This window comes from Mya arenaria, chromosome 6, assembly GCF_026914265.1.
Source record: "Mya arenaria isolate MELC-2E11 chromosome 6, ASM2691426v1".
Lineage (NCBI taxonomy): Eukaryota > Metazoa > Mollusca > Bivalvia > Myida > Myidae > Mya > Mya arenaria.
This window is the reverse complement of record NC_069127.1, coordinates 14640769-14660009: the sequence shown is the minus strand read 5'-3', so window position 1 is coordinate 14660009 and position 19241 is coordinate 14640769. Positions and strand designations below refer to the sequence as shown.

Genomic DNA, 19241 nt, shown 5'->3' with positions numbered 1-19241 from the left:
CCTATAAAACACATCCTCTCTGGCTTGAACATCATTGGAGCCAAGATGAATATAGACACATGGGTAAAACTCCTTCTTCAATGAAAGCTGCAGAACTGCCACAAATCCCTTCTTGTCATTCACAAACTTGGCTCCTACAATTGAGGTAAACTGAACAATGGTAGCTTTTGTTTTTATGTTTTCTTTAACCACGACCCCCCCCCCCCCTTTGGGTCCAGAATACCGGTGACTTTGACTCTCGGTCCAGCAAATCCCGGGTTTAACCCCAGCCCTGTGGGGACAAACTGCTAACCCTAACCCCGGTAAGGACCATTTCTTGGGGGGGGGGGGGGGGGGGGGCCTGGTTACAATTGACTGATGCATTAATAATATTATTTTGGTATTGGATGGTTCAAATCAATCAAGAAACATTTGATTCAATAATTAATATGGAATGGAATATGCAGTACCATATCTTGTGATATGATTGGCGCATGGAATTTAATTGGTATTAAATAAAAAAACATTTTTCCTTTTCTTTTCACATAATACACTGTTTAAAAAGTGGTCGTGTGGAGTTCTTGTTTGTCCATATACATAAAAAAATTATTCAGTTTAAATATAAACAGTAAAAAACAGTAAAAATAAAATTTATGGTCCAGTGAAACAGCCTTGAGAAGCCTTTGCACAAAATTAATCACTGGAATGCCATGCTAGTGCAATCATGGGTTCAAGCCACACACAGGATGCACTCTTTCTCGCAGAACTACTTATATACTGATATATCAAAAGTAAAATGCAAGAATCTCTGGATCAGCCTAAAAGGTTATTGGTGGAAGGCATGAAGCGTGTGTATATGCGTGTGTGTGTGCATGTGTAAAAACCAGCTGCCCAGCTAGCCAATTGGTTAGAGGGCTGTGCTATTGTTCTGGTATTCATGTGTCCAGCCACCACACTGGGTACTTTAACTACCTCCACAGATGTCTTTATTGGTGTCAGAAAAGAAAGAACCGAGTGCCAGAATCACCCTTAAATGTAAATAGAGAGTGTTTGGATACGAAATCCTACATGTCCGGAAAGCTCAGTTGGTTCGAGCAGTTCTGGGTTGAAAGCCAACACTGCATGGACACACTTTTCCTCACAGAATACCCTTGAGATAATAGTGCTACGCTAATTCACCAGTCAATATTGTAACCATGGCCCCCAGGGTCAGGGGAATAGCCGGGACTTTGACTTTCGGTCCAGCCAACCCCGGGTAAAATCCCTGCCCTGCGGGAACGAACTGATGGTTAAACCCCGGCCAAATGCCCCCGCACCTCAGAGACTCAGAGTCTCTACTCTCTCACTCTACATAAAGCCCAATCTCGGCTTAATTTGGCGCTATGGCAAAAACACCGCAGTCACCCGGCCCTGCGGGGCCACCTGGAAAGTAGAAACATGGCCCTTTTCACCGGCTATCCCTGGTATTCCCCCGGACCTGGGGGGGGGGGGGGGGGGGTTACAATTTACTGGTGCATAACATAGCGTTTACAGTAATAACCATCAAATATATCAGGGCAAATTGGATACTATAAGGAATAAGGTCTTCGGGTTGATGAAATATGTCGTCTGCAAAACTGAAGGAGACTATAAGTTGAATATTGTGGCAGATTATTTGGGTCATAATACATTCACTAACATCTTTATGCAATATTGAAGCAAAATAGTTCGCCATAATCATTTAAATAACATCCATTTGCCTTTTAAAAATGTGTGTACCTGATACTGGGAGGCATCGAATAGTGGACCAATTTGGAATCGCTGCTTGGATACGATGTACGTTGGAATCACCTGCCACAAGCGCACTACCAAGACATCCACTTGAATCTGCAATGGAAGAAAACACACCCTCCTCGACCTGGATGTGCATCTCGAAAGAAAAGAAAATATAGACAAATACTGCTGTTTTTTTAAAATAAAGTCGCGAAATCAAATGACGATTCACAATACAAGCGAAAACACGATAAATAATTCTAGGAACTTAATTCAGTCACAATTATATTCAAAAAAAAGGCGCGAGTAGTATTTTGATTTAAAGTTTGGTCAGCGATGATATCTAAGCAAGCTTAAATCTCAGTTTCAATCTCAAGAAATTCGAATCGAATCTCTCTCGTGAGCTTTCCTTGACAGAAAGCATCAGTTTCCGGGTCATTTCTCCAGAAGTGTGCGTAGATCGTAACCTTTGCAATATGTCATGTGCTATTTTAAGCATTTTCCATATAAGGTAATCCTCTACTTCCGATACCGAAAAACTTACAACAGGCCTCTCATGGCGTTCATCTCTTACGGAAAGAGAATATTAACTTGGTAAGTGTTTAAAATACATATTCAACGTTTTTTCGTTTATTTTTATGACTTTTGTACAGTTGTATAAATCGTCCACCCTTTGGATGAAAAGCAAATGATTTATCCGGATTTTGTTCATCCGAAACTAAATCACTAGTATCAACATCCGGTGTAATTTTTGCTTGTATTTTGGAGAAACTCGATTGATTTCTAGCAAACTTGGTTTACCACTACTGTGCATCGTCGCTTATTATTATTTGGTATGTTCCAATCTAAAAAGTGATTTGCTCCCTTAACATCGCAGATTTTAATAAATAAAAGACGAAAGGATACAAATGCCTTACATTTTGTTTGTCAATGTCATGTCATTAGTCATTCTCATCACCTTTGAATAGCAGAACAGAACGAACACTATCACCAATTCGTATTGTGGCTTTTTGCATGTGTCTTAAATTCTCATATTTGATAATAAATGCAACAATAAAATATTTCCCTTATTCTGCCACCGTTATGCACCAGTCAATTGTTACAATGGCGCCCAGGTCTTGTTTATACCGGGGATAGCAGGGGAAATGGGCCATGTTTTTACCTTCCAGGTGGACCGGCAGTGCTGAGTGAATGCGGTGTTATTGTTTTTGCGCTGATAACAGGGAATGGGCCTAACCTAGGATGTCCCCAGGGGCATTTGACGGGGATCTGGTCATTTCGTAACCTTACCATTTCGTAACTGCTGATCTTGGTTATTTCGTAACCATTCTGTTAGTCAATTCGTAACCGTCAAGTAATCAATTGCTCATATAATAACCACCATTTAACAAGGTGATAAATAGTACACTTAGCACCTCGTTAAGTGTATTGTTCGAACCTGGATGTATATGGCACAGCAACCAAGACACCAATTGGGAGACATTACTCAAATTCTTACTAGTAACAACAGGGTTCGAATTTAACTTTGAGGAGCACTCGCAAAATTTTATCAATCTTGAGTGACTCAACTACTAGAACTTGTTGATGGCTTATTCTATTTGGGGGGTACGGAAAGACTCATCTGATGCTGGCAACTTTTTGATAACAAAGCTGTCCAATAATTTGACGACATTGTTCACTTTGTATATTTACCCTCGCCATCGGGTAATTTAATACCCATTCGACAAGCATGCTACAGATTTTATTAAGTATGTAAGTATTAAAATCAATAACAATACAAATTTGAAATAAAAAAAGCAACAGTAAATGTAGCTTGGATACTTTGGACCATGAAATATATCGTTCGACGAAGTCTATTCATTTTGACAATTGGGCGAAAATATATTCAAAGGAGAATGCGCGAAAGCGCTAAATTTAGCCAATGATTGAGCTAGGTGATTACTTCATTCGTATTGACTTTGTATAATGCACGCCTCGGAGCATCCCGGAAAGTTCCGAGATAAAACTCGGCCTTTTCCTATTTGTTCTATTTTTGGAAACTTACTAGAGCGTGACTCCGTAGTGTCTTCTTTATACCGGTAGTGTAAACATGCCACTTGTAGGCTGTTTACACTCGACTACGTAGCGGAGTCAAGTTCATGTTTATTCTACTTTCCTTTTAACATTTTGTGGTCTAGAAAAAGCCACTTGCAGAATTTTGCGAGCTTGAATAAAAGTCACTCGCAATTTGTAAATGTCGCTCGCATTTTGCGAGTATGCGAGTCTAAATTCGAACCCTGAACAAGCCAATAATTTATGTTACTCAATAGTTATTAGATATATATATCATGCTAAATTAGAAATGATTTGTTATACTACCAAAATATGTTAATTATTTTCTTACATTTTGCTTACTTATAAACAATAATTAAAGACTGATCGCGATGTATTTTTGAGTAAAATTACGTTTACATAAATGATCATTCTTGACCTATTTCATTGACTATATTTGTTTGAATTGTTTAAAACGAATAAAATTTTGTTCTGTTTTTTTCTCAATTGATTCATATTCTGCATACTTTATATCCGAAACCTACAAAAAACAACCTTAAATTATTTGTTAGGCCAAATAAAAAAATGGGTCTGTATCAGGTTACCCGACCGACCCTATTTTTTCCTGCCGACCCTAACCTATTTTTCCCTGAAAAAAATGTGATTTGGGTACGAAAAGCATTTGTTACGAAATGTATGTACGTAAAGTTGACAATATTAGAGTTGGATTTTTTTAATGTATTTACCGTACTTCACCTTAGAGTTCGGACACCTTAAAATAATTAATTTTTCGCTCTACGAATTCATAGAAAATAACCATTTTTACATTTTATTTACATGTATGGTAAACCTGCCTTTTTTCTTCATGTCTGCATTTTACCACTTATTAATTTATCCGTAGTTATCAATGGTTATTACGCCTATAAGTCACTGTAGCTCCTTCATCAAGATAGTTAAAATCCCATTCAACACCATTTTATACATGCATTGAAATGAATAAACACCTTTTATCGGCTTTAGATCAAACAGTCCCATTGTGTGACGTCACATAACTCAGTTATACCCACGAGGATCTCATGGAGAGCATGGATATTGTTATGCAGGATTAATATGTCTGGTGTTTATGCCCCCACAAAGTGGCGGCATATAGGGTTGCCCTTGTCCGTACGTACGTACGTACGTACGTACGTCCCGAAGATTGTTTCCGATCTAATTCTTGAAAACCGTTTGTCCAATCCTCACCAAACTTTAAACACATGTTTGTGACCATAATATCTTGATCAAGTTTGATAGTCATGGAAATCGCTTTAGTCATTTAGGAGTTACGGCCCTTTTTTGCCAAAAATTCCCGAAGATTGTTTCCGATCTAATTCTTGAAAACCGTTTGTCCAATCCTCACCAAACTTTAAACACATGTTTGTGACCATAATATCTTGATCAAGTCCGATAGTCATGGAAATCGCTTTAGTCATTTAGGAGTTACGGCCCTTTTTTGCCAAAAATACTTCAAAAATATATGTTTCCAATCTAATTCTTGAAAAGTATGTGTCCAATCCTCACCAAACTTTACATACATGATTGTGACCATAATATCTTAATCAAGTTCGATAGCCATGGAAATCGCTTTTGTCATTTAGGAGTTACGGCCCTTTATTTGCAAAAAAAGACTTGAAAAATACGTCCCGAAGATTGTTTCCGATCTAATTCTTGAAAACTGTTTGTCCAATCCTCACCAAACTTTTAACACATGTTTGTGACCATAATATCTTGATCAAGTTCGATAGCCATGGAAATCGCTTTAATCATTTAGGAGTTAGGGCCCTCAGATTATCCTGAATAATCATTATGGCTTATTTTCTGTGACAAAAAATCGAAGTGGGGGCATCCGTGTCCTATGGACACATTTCTAGTTTTTTATTGTAACTTGAGTATTGCATTTATAACTTTAATTCATCACATTTAATAGTTACCTGTATCATTGAATGTGTTGACTTTATTGTTTTCATGCCAAGAAATCCTATCCAATTTTCAATTAAGAAGGAAACCCCTGTATGCCAGCATATACCTGGATTTTAGCAGCATATAATGCATTATGTTCCATTCAGTGGTTTTGTGCTAAGGGTTAAAGGACTGACTTGGTTCTCCATGAAATTTTTATCAGTTATCTGCTGTTACAGCTAATTCATTTCATTTAATGGCCATTACGACCAGCATGAAATTCAGGGGAGCAATAATTTTGGTCATTTTTCGGAAAAATCTTTCTATAGTGCATGGTTCTTAGATTTAACGCTTCATCTCATTTTGTTGATTACGACACTTGTCAAAAATGAAAATAAAAATTCAATAATAGTTTATTATTAAGTATTGACATGATTTTTTTAACTATAAAAAGTATAATTATTAATTAACTAAGCTAAGCATTACATCTTTGATATTGTTTATGAACAATCTCCTTGATAACAATATTTAACTATCTAAACCACACTCTTGTTATTATGTTTAATTATGTTTAAAGATTGAAAACATCAAGTACAAATGTACTAACTATATTTCTTAGTTCCCCGACAGCTAAATATTTTCCTCACGCCGGCCAAATCCTAATAGCCTCTTATAGAACAATACCGTAATCAAGTCGTTTAATTTAACAACTTGAGTACGGTATTGTTCTATAAGAGGCTCTTAGGATTTGGCCAGGGTGAAGAAGTTTTTTGAAACAAATAGAATCACAAACCCCAGTCAAACTTATCAACTTCCGGCTCAAAATGTTATGACTCATGTATATTTAATAAAATGATACCGGGGAGTTGTTTATCTGTGGATGTCGAAAATCTGCTTAAAGGGGCTATACTCCGTATGATAAAATAGCGGAAAAAAAGAAAATTTTCGAAAACTGACATAAACTTGGCATCGATGTGTACAATGCATTGAAACTTACTAACTGAAGAACCCAGTCTCCGACACAGTTTTTTTTTACATTTTGGTACTTTTTTTTACAATTATGATAAAGCGTAACACAGTCCATTAGATAATTGTCCTGAGATTCGTTACAGAAGAAAAAAAATTTGGTGCGAATCTGATGTACAGTCCCTTTAAGGATTCATTGTACTTTGCGCTCATTATAAATAGATAAATGAAGGGTCTTCGCATTGATACAAAAAGCTTAGTTCCTTCATTCACAGCAACATATAATTGATTAACGCAAGATTAGCAGCATCAGTAGAAGTTATATGATAGTTAGTAGAAGGAATAGTAGTAGCTGTTGTTGTAGAAGTGGCAACAACAACAACAACAATTCAGCAGGAGCGGCAGTAGTTTTAGGGGTATCATCATCATCATTATCATCATCATTATCATCATCATCATCATCATCATCGGTGGTGGTGGTTGTGGTGGTGCTGACGGTGGTGTTGTGGCGGTGGTGTTGACATTGGCAATAGCAGAAGCAGTAGTGGCAGTATCAACAACAATAGCTGCAGCATTACCACCTGTATTACTAAGACTTAAGAGCACACATATTAAATGACCAACATAGTCGGTTCTATTCGGTGGGGTTAAATACCTATTTACAGTAACGTTCTGAGTCATCTTATTATTTGGGGTGGGGGTGGGTCAATATTTTACAGAAAAGGAGTCACTCAAGGACAGCGACCATTGTTGTGAGTTTATGTCGGTCAAAACATGTTCTTTCACAGGTCACGGTATGAAGACAATGCCAGATGAACACAAAACTAAGCAATTTTTTAGATTGAAACATTGCAAAAACAAATCCCAATCAGCTATACGAAAATGCATTTTAACCGCCTCATGTGTTCATGATAATATGAACAAAATTTAAGTAAATTTAACATTCGGAGATTCAGTTTCGCCAATGTGATATATTTTTTCAAGTTTCGTTTGTATTTCCCATTTTCCATGGTGTATACGTATACTTACGAACTCAATATTTTTTACAGTGAAAAAACAACAACAAAGCTTTAAAAATGAACAATAAGAGTGTGTGTTTTTGTTAAAAAATGTGAACCCAATAAATCTGACATTTTAAAATCAATATCCATACGCTTAGTAAAGCATACCCTTAAATATAATTCTACCTACGAGACGGCCAGATTCATATATAATGTAATATAGGTTACATTTTCATTCCAAATAAAACGGTTGGTTAAGCATACCATTTTCATTAACATCTGTCATACACATGTATGTCTAAAACGATAATGTTACTCATTAAAAACATCATATTTTTGTACTAAATTAAGTACTCTGTAATTTTAATTAATTGTAGTTAACACTTGGTACTTCTTCACGTCTTTCTGGGCAAAATTAAATACATTCTTCCAAATCTTGACCCAAACTACAGCAACTCCCTAGATATGAAAACATGATTAAACACATGGTCAGATTCTCGGTCAATTAGAGGTTAATGTGTAGCTGAAATTGGCTCTTGTGTAGAAATGAAAAGTGGAAAAATTGGCTGGTATTTCTTGGCATGATTGATGTTTCAATGAGTATTACTGTACGATTATTGCTTCATAAAGTCTATATTAAAAGTGTGATACAAGTTTCAAAGTTAATTGGCGGATCGTTTTACAAACATGTCATGTCTGTGTTTTCTTAATCTCTGCATTGCCCTTGTTGTTTCTTTAATCCTCCATTGAATATATCACACATCCTTTTCACCAGGCAATAAATCGTTTAGGATGGGTAGTAACCAACTAACTTATCACAGTGATGTATACGGTTAGGTAATCTAGCCAGGCATTGTAACAGATAAAGATCAATAATTTTTGTCTGTGAGACTTAGTAACTGTAAAAGTTCAGTCGATGTCCTTTGGGTGTCCGAAAATTAGGTACCTAAAATAAATTATTTTTGAAAATAATAATGGATGTCCGAATTTATAGAATGTCCGAAGTCTTAAGGTGAATTACGTTTGTGCTTGTGTGGCAGGTATGTTTCAATTCTTGAACTATATTTTCTTGTCAGATACAAATGTGTCAGATACTGACTTTCGGATTGATATGTCAGACTTAAGTGTGCAATTTTGGCAATAAAACCTGCATGTTACTTGTTCTTCAAACCTGAACCCCCAGGTCCTCTTGACAGCATTGAGGTTTCCTTGGCTAATGGCTTAAATGGTAAATTTGCTGTCCCACTCTTCATGTAATTATGTTTCAGGGAGGTTAGTATTCTACAGAGGGTGATTGAAAGCAAACGGGTGCATAAAGAAAAGCAAAACCGTTCCTGGAAAGTCTCAAATAATAGCAGAGTGGTGTACCATAACTTAGTTGAAATCCAACCATCATTGTCAAAAGTATTTAACCAGACAAATAAAGAATGTTTCCTTTGAAGCATGTAACATGTTTAAAAACTACTGATAAACCTGAAAATTGATGACTTTTATTTTTGTTACTTTCTGAGTCAACAGTTACTGAAATCAATATATCAAAAAAATATAATAAAAAAATAAAAAAAATATTCCGACCTACCTACCCTATTTTTTTTAACAGTGTTACCTGAAACACACCTATTTTTTATTTGGCCTTATGGTATTAATTTCCAATAACAAGATACAAAATTAAACATATCGGCACATTTTTAATACAATATTATAAGCATATAAAAAGCGCATAATCTCATTCGGCAAACTCACTACATTTTACAATACTTCTATGCAATTTAATAAAAAAGAAATTTTAAAGTTATATGGTCTATATATTTAAAAAATATTGGCTTAAGGTCACAATTCCTCTCAATGGTAGAACATCTATGAATTAAAAAATTATTACATTTAATATTCAGCCTGCTTATAATATTTCCTTCGCAACATAAAAAAATAGCTAGTGTGAATGTTTCTATTTGTCATAGTTTCAGAGTTTATTGGCAAATCGCACTACACTATTAGGAATAAAGAAGGAATACAACTACTAGATTTAACTTTGTTTATGTTGTTATTTTTATGTTTTATACTTACAGTAAACTCTATTTTGTAAATTCAAATGGTATTAAATTAATTCCTCATAATTATAGGAGTCAACGGTTAAGATATGACCTTTCGATTTCTTAACGGTTACGAATTGACTAACACAATGGTTACGAAATGACCAACAATGAGCGATTACGAAATGATCATAATTCATTTGACAGGGCTTTTACCAGCTGTTTGTCTGTGCAGAGCGGGAATTTTACCTGGGATTGGCTGGACCGAAAGTCAAAGTCCCCGCTATTAGCAGGACCTTGGGGGCCCATGCTGCAATTGACTGTTGCATTATTTGGATTTTTTCTTAACTTTACGACACGCCCCCCTACAGTATTTTATAGTCAAGTTTAGTAATATTGTTTTACAGAAATTGGATAACTTAACAAGTAAAGTAAACTGTACTGAGCTTTTAAACAAACCTCCATACTTATAAATCAAAATTGATATTTTAGGGTCTACACTGAATAAACCCAAAATGTTAGTTTTGATTTGCTAAATTCGAACAGTATTTAGTCAATCCACACAAAATTTACAGGATCATCAGATAACAAATTTTCTAAAAATTCTCTGTTTGCCAAATAGGGAAGACAGGTTTAAGTGGGGTTAAAAGGTTGCTATCTGTGACCAAAAAATACTGTTCAAAATTGTGAGTATTCATTTATCTTTCGTTCAGTAAAGAGCATGCAATGGCATAGTGGTTGGATTAGATAATCTGACAGCGGTGCTGGACGTCAGGAGTTCAAATATTGTTGTGAGTTCAATGTACCAAAAGAATACCTTTGGAATACACTACCGGGTATTATCTATAAAAATGGCAGAGCAAATTGCCCATATTGTAGTAATGTCTTAGATCCAGCTTGGATAACTTGGACACAGTAAGCAGTTTACACCCAGGGAAATTCTCAGATAAAACAGTGCCTATAAACTTGAACATTACATTTTTCATTGAGACAATTCAAGAAAAAACATTATTGCAGATCTTCTGAAAACAAATCTTCTAACATTCAAATATTTAATTTGTTGGATGAACTAAGGTTAATATTGATAAGAGATTGCTTCAGTTGGATTTAAACTAATCACCAACAAAAATATATGCATTTAAATCACACAATGTAAACAACTGCGCCACAGATCTTATCTGTATGTTTTGGGTTTTTAAAATTTAGCAGTTAAATATAGATTAGCACACTGGTAGGTCTGGTTGGTCTGTTGCTTTAGTTGCTAAGTAAACATAATGTCAGTGATTTCATCACTATTTCTATTAAAATATCAGTTTTCTTCTTCAGGGCTTCTAACATTTGCACCATTTTTTTACCATTTGAATCATAAAAAGATAACAAACACAAGAACTTAACACTTTGTGAATATTTAAGGAATGTAAGGGGTCAGATTTCAGATTGCTCATTATTGCTGGAACACTAAATACTTTATTTGATTGTGTACACTGCACTTTCTTGTTAAGCATTCATCCAAATCATTTGGGTAAATTTTGGCAGAAAAACTGCTTTTGGATTTATACTGGTCATCAAAACCGGCACTGACAAAACATAAGACATGTTTAATTAATGTGCGGGAAAGAGGTTTAAAGGTGTCGGCCCACAATGAAAGGCTTGCGGGTTGCAGTACCCCTTTAAGTAGTTCTTGAAAAAAATGATTCTCTGAGGTAGCATTTGATTATGTGTACATTGTATTCTTGTATGTATTTTCAAGTTAACACATGATTTATATAAGGTTTGTATAATTTTAGTTTTATTTAAGTTTTAAAATTTTGATTTTTTTTTTAAGATTTGCCTGCCCCTGTCTGAACACTTAAGTTCTTGGTCTTTGGACTATTGTCTGCAACTTCAAAACACACTTTTTGGAACAGGACACATTTTCCTGATTTTTTATCTAGTTTGACTGCAATATAAGTTGTATTTATCAATAATTTAAGTAAAAAATGACATTTATATTTCCATAATTACCTGGTAGTTATTTGTTAATTTGTTTTAATTCATGGATAGGTTTATTGCGAGTGTCATGGAAAGCTGGAACTTTTAAGTACACAACATGCAAACTGAGAATGAACTGTGTGTGCCGGCTTTGTGAACAAAAACGCAAGGCGGCTATGGTAAGTTGCGTCAAGATATCCTTGGGACCCCCCCCCCCCCCCCCCCCCCCCAGACACGCAATACAATTTGTGTTTCGCTGATCTGTTGGCTGGGATCAGATCATCCATTTAGGGATTTAGATATGTTACCCCAGCCACCAGGCTGAATGTTTAACCGTCACCAGACACTCTGCCATGAATGTGAGAGAGTTTAAAGCTATTTCTTATTTTCCTGTGTAACCATATTGATGTTTGATTAAATTTACGCCGTCGTGTTACTGAGTAACAATTTGAAATTGGGCCAAAATCATCAAGCTAGAGCTTTGCATAATCTTTTTCAAACTTCTGGGAGATTTCTGCCCTTGAAAGTATTTGCTCGCAGCCCGCCTCAAAGTTACACTTCGTTCAGTATTTAAAGCTTTCGGATACATTTTTTTGTTAATTTGAGATCTTAATGACGCTACATTGTACTTCTAAGTAAATAGATGCTCAAAGTAACAAGATGCTCTGGGTGTTCACTGGGTGACAAAGGCTACCCAGTATTGGTTGTTTCTTTTTTCTGAAAAGATGTTTCTAGTGAATTGCCAAGTTGCAGTGGTTTTGACGCCACAGAACCAGCACAGCTCCATGACAGATATATATGTTTTCGTCATTGATGTCAGTACTGCTGTATTGGTGGCCTCACAATTTCTGTGTGGAAATGTCATCTGATACACTCATAACGGCGTATTTCTAGCATAGCTTTCATAAGTGCATGGCCATTCTCTGTCATTTTTAGATACACTGTGTTGTGTGTGGATAAGAAATGCAGAGTGGTACCACCAATCACCTAACAGACAAAAGGATCATGGGGACAGTTCCTGCAGTTTACAGCAAATTGTAGCCCTACAAACTTCAGGTAAGTGATAAATCTGGGCTTCAAGATATCTCTGTACTCACTTTAAGTTTATACTTCATTTGAACAAAACTTACAATTTCAGCATCAAAATCCAGGTTGAGATCCCAGACCGAACCTTGTCTCCTTTATTAAACTTCATTTCAGATAATCTATAAGCCAAATACATGTTCACTACTTATGGCGGATAAGAACTTTCGCAAATTGATTATAAATGCGTTTTCCCAGATATACACCCAGTCCTCTTGCAGATACTGCCAAGCTTGGGTGCACTGGGCCGGTTATCCAGCCGTGTGGAATCAACATCTCCAGCTGAACTTGGGCCGGGAATTATATAAGAATCCTTAGCAGCATGGTGAGCTTTTGTGTATTTATTTCCAGGCTCGTATACCCGTCCAGACTTCTGCGTTTAAGCGTTCCTTTCGTCATTTTTTTAAATAAGGTATCTCAAGTCTTTCAATGAAATCACAACTTTGGAGGCTAGATTTAAATTAAGGAACCATTATGTGTAGAAAGCCTTTTGGGTGATTTAAAATCAAATTAGTAAACAGGATTCTCATGGTTCATGGTTTATAATTGGCCTTGTGGACCTTTCACTCTTACCTGTATGTAAGAAGGGGGGAGGGGGGGGGGGGTACAGATGTGATAGTAAACAGTGTTTAAAAAGGTATATTTGTTTTTATTTTATCACCATTTTGAAGGTAATGATTGTGTTATCAGGGATAAGTAACAAGTTTAACATAAACACTGTAACATGTTCTTTATTTCAAATAAAGCTATAAATTATCTCTGGAGAATTTAGTCTGATCTCCATTTCTCAGAAAATGTAGCTGTCTAAGTGCCTATTCCATCAATGAGTATCACTGTCTTTAAATTGCTGTTGTGGTACAGTTTAAATGGCAAAAGTTTTATTGCCCTGCTTGTTTGCAACTCCTCATTCATTTTTGTACAGCGAGAAAAGTAAGGGAATTCTAGAGATTTACTAGAATTATGGATTGTTTTTACTAGAATTATGAATTGTTTTTCTTGAGTTACACAGTACATAAGGAGGAATTTAAGTGTGTACACAACTCCTCATTTTATTCCTGTTTATTATTTATATATGTAACATAGATGTGTACAAGACCTACGGTACTGTAGAAACATGACATAAAAGAGCTCACTTTGATTTATTTTCTCAAAAAAAGATATCTTTACTGTTAAAGTAAGAACTTTTACTGCATAGTAAGTAATGTCTTCTGCTCATCTTTATGACATCATTACATGGAATGATGTCAACTTCCCAAGACACATTTCCACATGGCGCAGCTCATTTATATATATTGCTGATGGATTGTTTAGAATGGGACAGTTTTAATTGGACATAATGTTTTAATCGCCATTTTACAGAGTGCCAGCCAGTCATTGCTGTTCTTTGCATTGCTGAGGAGGACAGTCCTGCCAACATAACAGGTTGTTCAATAACAGGTAAAAAACTGGTCTCACTTTACATTTTCAACCACTGTTCGATCGTAACAATTATCAAAGAACCGGCTAGCCGCTCTAATTAGAGTCAATGAACGATATAGATCTGGATACAAGCATCTAGATGATCGAGACTAAATTGGCAACATGAGAACATTTATTTCCTTTCCTGATTCTTGAAAATTACATGAACAAATGATAATTCTACTACCATTTAAAGTTTGATTAATTTTCGGACAAATGTGTTTGTTTTAATTTGCCTTCCGCTTAAAGTAAACGTATATATACTGGGCAAGAAGTGCTGAATTTCATCGTGAATCACAGTGATTATCTAAAGTTTGAATTTGGTTCGGACATGTTTGACGGGAATTCAAAGACATTTTTTGTCAGCCGTCTTATATCACAGGTTTCCATGCATTTTGCATACATTGGTTCATTCCAAGATAAAAATTATAACCTTTTTCAAAACGTTCAATCTGTGAGAGTGCAGCTTTAATAGACCTGTAAAGACTTGTCGATGTGAAACTTAACTCTCAATCAAACTATGGTAAAAGATCAAATGCGGGGCTCCGTGTGCGGCATAGACTGCTAATTTTTATTTAATATGATGAAGAGCTAGTTAAGTTATCTTTTTTAAAAGTCTTCATTTGAAGCAAAAAAATGTTTCAATACCCTGTATGAATTTTCTTCACCGGATATTGATTCATAAAAAACATTGCTCCAGGTTGCGGAGCTACTTTTTGTTATATGTCTATATGGAAAAATCTTCTCCTCAGAAGTCAACTTTGTTCCCCAATGTGCAAGGCACAATCGGTGAAAATAATTTCAGTAAAAGTCACTGATTATTATTATTGTGATTATTATTAATAAACTTTTACTATTTCAGGAGACAAACAGAAACACAGAGGTGCTATACATTCCGATGGAAAAGACAACAAAAGCATCTCCCATCATTTTGGCTTGGCTCAGATCAAGAGGAGAATTTTAAGAAAGGTAATAACTTAGCAACTAAGAACATGCACGTTGCACTGGTCAGAGTGTAAGACCCATCTCGCTTCATAAGAATTGATAATCATCAATGTATTAAATCAAGAAATTGAAACGTAAGTGTCTTTTCTTTTGCAGTGTTTTTGAAATAGAATATAATTTAAAAAAAAACTAAATTATTTTTTAATATGATTGTGAATGTGTGATGTTTTCTTCCGATCATTCTCTCTCAAAAACCAGATACAAAAAACATATTTGTAGATTTTTATACGCCCGAAGGGTCGTATTATGTTATGGCCTCCATTGTCTGTCCGTCTGTCTGTCTGTCCGTCCGTCTGTCCGTCCGTCCGTCCGTCTGTCCGTCCGTTAGCAATTCCGTGTCCGGGCCATAACTTGGTAACTAATAAAGCAATTTTCAAATAACTTTATACAAATCATCACTACATTAAAAGGATGTGTCGCGCGCAATTTCCAGGTCCATACTTCAAAGACTAGAATCACCATGGGGGGGGCGTTAGCAATTCTGTGTCCGGGCCACATCTTTGTTACTCGTCCGTTAGCAATTCCGTGTCCGGGCCATAACTTGGTAACTAATAAAGGGATTTTCAAATAACTTTATACAAATCATCACTACATTAAAAGGACCTCGAGCCGAATCTTCGAAGAATGTGTGATGTTTTCTTCCGATCATTCTCTCTCAAAAACCAGATACAAAAAAACATATTTGTAGATTTTTATACGCCCGAAGGGTCGATTTCGGGCGTATAATGCTCCGTTTCGCGGTGCTCTTGTTTTGTTTTACTTGTAAATATAGTTTTAAGTTTGTATTTTAGGCAAAGCCTTTTATTCTGCTCAATACAAACTTAAATATTGTAAGAGTTATGGCCCTTTGTAATTTTTAAACAAATACATTTTATTTCATGTTTTTGTAAGCCCATTATTTAGGGACTTTTAATATTTTCACCAGCAGCATTATAAAGTCAGACCCAAAGTGTCCAGTTAGTGTCCAAACAATAACTAAGTTAGAATCCTTTCTCAAATCAGGTGAGCGATAAAGGGCCATCTCTGTGTTTGTCTAAGTTAAATTGACAAAATATTGTTGTAAAATGTTTTGTGAAGACATACTATTGGATTACTTTTGTGTCAATAGGATTAAGGTTTCTGCACATAAAAATTATTTAGAATAGCATTTGGGTCAGTTGGTTCACGTTCAATATTACTGATAGTATAAGTGGAAGCAGTGACTTAAAATTAATTACCAAACAGTTTCTGCTCAATTGCTTTGAGTTAACATACGAGTTATGAAACTTGGAATACTAGTTCTTGGTGGCATAAATGAAAGACCTTGTTTTGTCACATTGACTTGTAATCAAGCACTAACTTCCTCTAAAACAATTTCAGGTGATGGTTGGGCACACACAAGAAGACATAGATCACATGTGTCCAGGCATATGAGTAGACAGGAGTTTCACACTCTGCCAAACTTACTTCATCAGAGGAGCAGAAAGCTTCTCAAGATCCCGCACTGCACACTTAGATATAGTCTTTGACTACAACAAGGGGATGAAAGTACAGAGAGGTCCAATTGAAATCAATTCTGTGCTGCGTCATTTCTTCATTCTGGAAGTCGATGGACATGATTTATCATGGCATCAGGTGTGCAGTTTGTCGACTATCAGCAGTCTTGTTCACCAGTTGTGCAACTTGAGCTGGTAGCTTTATTGCTTGAAGCCACAGCATAAGAGGGGGAAGGTGCAGGCTCATCAAAAAGTCTCAAAAGTTGAAACTAGGAAAAGAAGTTTGTCAAGAGTGTGAATCTATTTGCTTTGAAAACCATCCTTACGATGATTTGGTTTCCTTTGAAACTTGATACATACTATGTGTATGTTGAATGAATTGAGATGCTTAAATAAAGAACCGCTATTCAAATATCAGGAAACTGCATTTTTCATACTAAAGGGTAAATGATGTCGCCATTTCCTGTATGTATTTAAATGAGATATGTTTCCACAATTAATATTTTTAGGGAATTTTTCTCATCCTAATGAATGAGATTAAATTGTACAGCGTTATATGAGCTTAATATGTGTTTTCTGTTTCTTTAAAATTGGTGAAAAATTGTCAGAAGATAATTAGACCAGTATCCATTACTGCAATCATACAATCAAATATACAGGGACAAACCCACTGGGCATATAATATAATTAAACCCTGTTTAGGGGCACGAGGCAAACAGAGTTACTTTCAAACGTTAAAGCTGCACTCTCACATTTTGGACGTTTTGACAACTTTTCTCATTTTATGTCTTGGATTGGAACCATCCAATTTTTGCGAAAAATTAAATGGCAGATTTTTCTATTTAAGTTAAAACATTGATGTTTTCTGCACTTTTCTTAAACCGTTAGTAACATTAATTTTTGAACGGAAATTAAAATCTGTGATCTGATCTTTTGTCAGCAATCTTTTATCATTGGTTTGCAGATAATTACACAAAAAATTGCTCATTCAAAAACAAAAAAAGTTGTGAAAACGGTATATCTGTGGGAGTGCAGCTCTAAATGTTTAATTTCTTGATTTTACTACTGTATTAGAAATTACAGGGGTTGGGGCATATTTTTAGTGTTTTTATTGCTTTTTATGATTCATACAGTCACTCTTTATTCCTCAAGGCATAACTTACAAATAGACAAAACTGGAAAATGGTCGTTTCAAAAGGTTAAAGATAGTGCAAGTTGAACAATCAAATTGTTCATGGCTTGTATTTTTGGTATATTTTGTTGCATATGCTATAGAAAAGTTGAAAGTTAAAAATAAATTCATAGTTGAAATGATGGCTTTGAATGGTATTGTCAGATGAGAAACGGCACTTTTAAGAAATAGGTATAATGGTACTTTATTTATTTTGATCAATTTTAGATATTGTATAAAAATTATTATCTTATTTAGTACATGAGACCTTTTAAACAGTTATTGACAATATAACAATGTGTATATGAAGCTTTAGATCAACACTTAAAGTTGCACTCTTACAGATTGTCAGTTAAGACACAAAATTGTCTCAAAATCTGCTGATTTGGTTATCATTCCTTTAATTCAGTCATATTAGATAATTCACAATAGAACCCATCAGAAATGTAAAAGTGCCGAAAATTTCATATACATTAAATTGTTCGTAATGCTTTTAGCCATAAAACATCATTTTTTTAACATAAATATGATAAACTGCTATCTGATCTTTTTTCAGCAGTCTACTATCACTTAAAATTGGGTCTAGACATTTATGCAAAAAAATTGTCCATTTATAGACAAACAACAAAAGAGTACCGGTAGTCAAAACGATCAATCGGTGAGATTGCAGCTTTAAATACACCTTTTAAGACCGCTGTAAAATTCCAATGGTTTGCCTAAATCTTTAAAGCTAGCATACTGTTTAATTTACAACCATACTTATTGTTTAAAAGTGTCATGATATCTTTGTACAATGTTTTTATATAATTCATTAAAGAAGTCAAAACAAATTTGTTTATCTTGTAAATTGTTTTCTATTATTTAAATGACCCAGACAAAAATGGGAACGTCAGTGCTAGTTCTTTTACTATTAACATCCCATGAAGTTTCTATTGGTGTAGCAGCAAGGAGGTGTTATATTAAGGATGCATCATTTAAACCAAATTATACATTCATATGCACAACATACAGGCGTGTAGCCGCCTATACGTGAATACGCGGCTGAATCCACATGATTCTGACAAAAAAATCAACCAAAGTTGCAGTATGCGAACTTGACTACATGAATCTAAAACTGGTTATTTTCCAGTACTAAATAATGCACATCGGAACGCCCAGAATGCACTAGATTGCACCATGGTTTTCAAAATTTTCAAGTTTGCCCCGAACCCCCCAGCACATTAATGAATCCTCATGAATAGAGGGGTAGCTACGCCCCTGACATAATTGAAACCACAGTGTGGCTAAACAACACTTGTATGTTTATCCTACGCAGTGATCTCCCATGGAAATGCAATCGTCAAAGAATCTGAAGAGGATGTTTATATGGACTACATTTGAA

General features: G+C 35.3%; 1 long non-coding RNA gene across 2 annotated transcripts; it reads left to right on the top strand.

The window, feature by feature from the left end:
• Positions 1-2242: 2242 nt before the first annotated feature.
• LOC128237279 (uncharacterized) lies at positions 2243-18990 on the top strand. Of its 2 annotated transcripts, none has more exons than XR_008261559.1 (6): positions 2243-2325; positions 12605-12724; positions 12973-13076; positions 14111-14188; positions 15072-15178; positions 16574-18990. It is a non-coding gene; the product is annotated as an uncharacterized LOC128237279 (long non-coding RNA). The 2 variants fall into 2 exon arrangements; XR_008261560.1 differs by lacking the exon at positions 2243-2325 and adding an exon at positions 2490-2564.
• Positions 18991-19241: the final 251 nt, after the last annotated feature.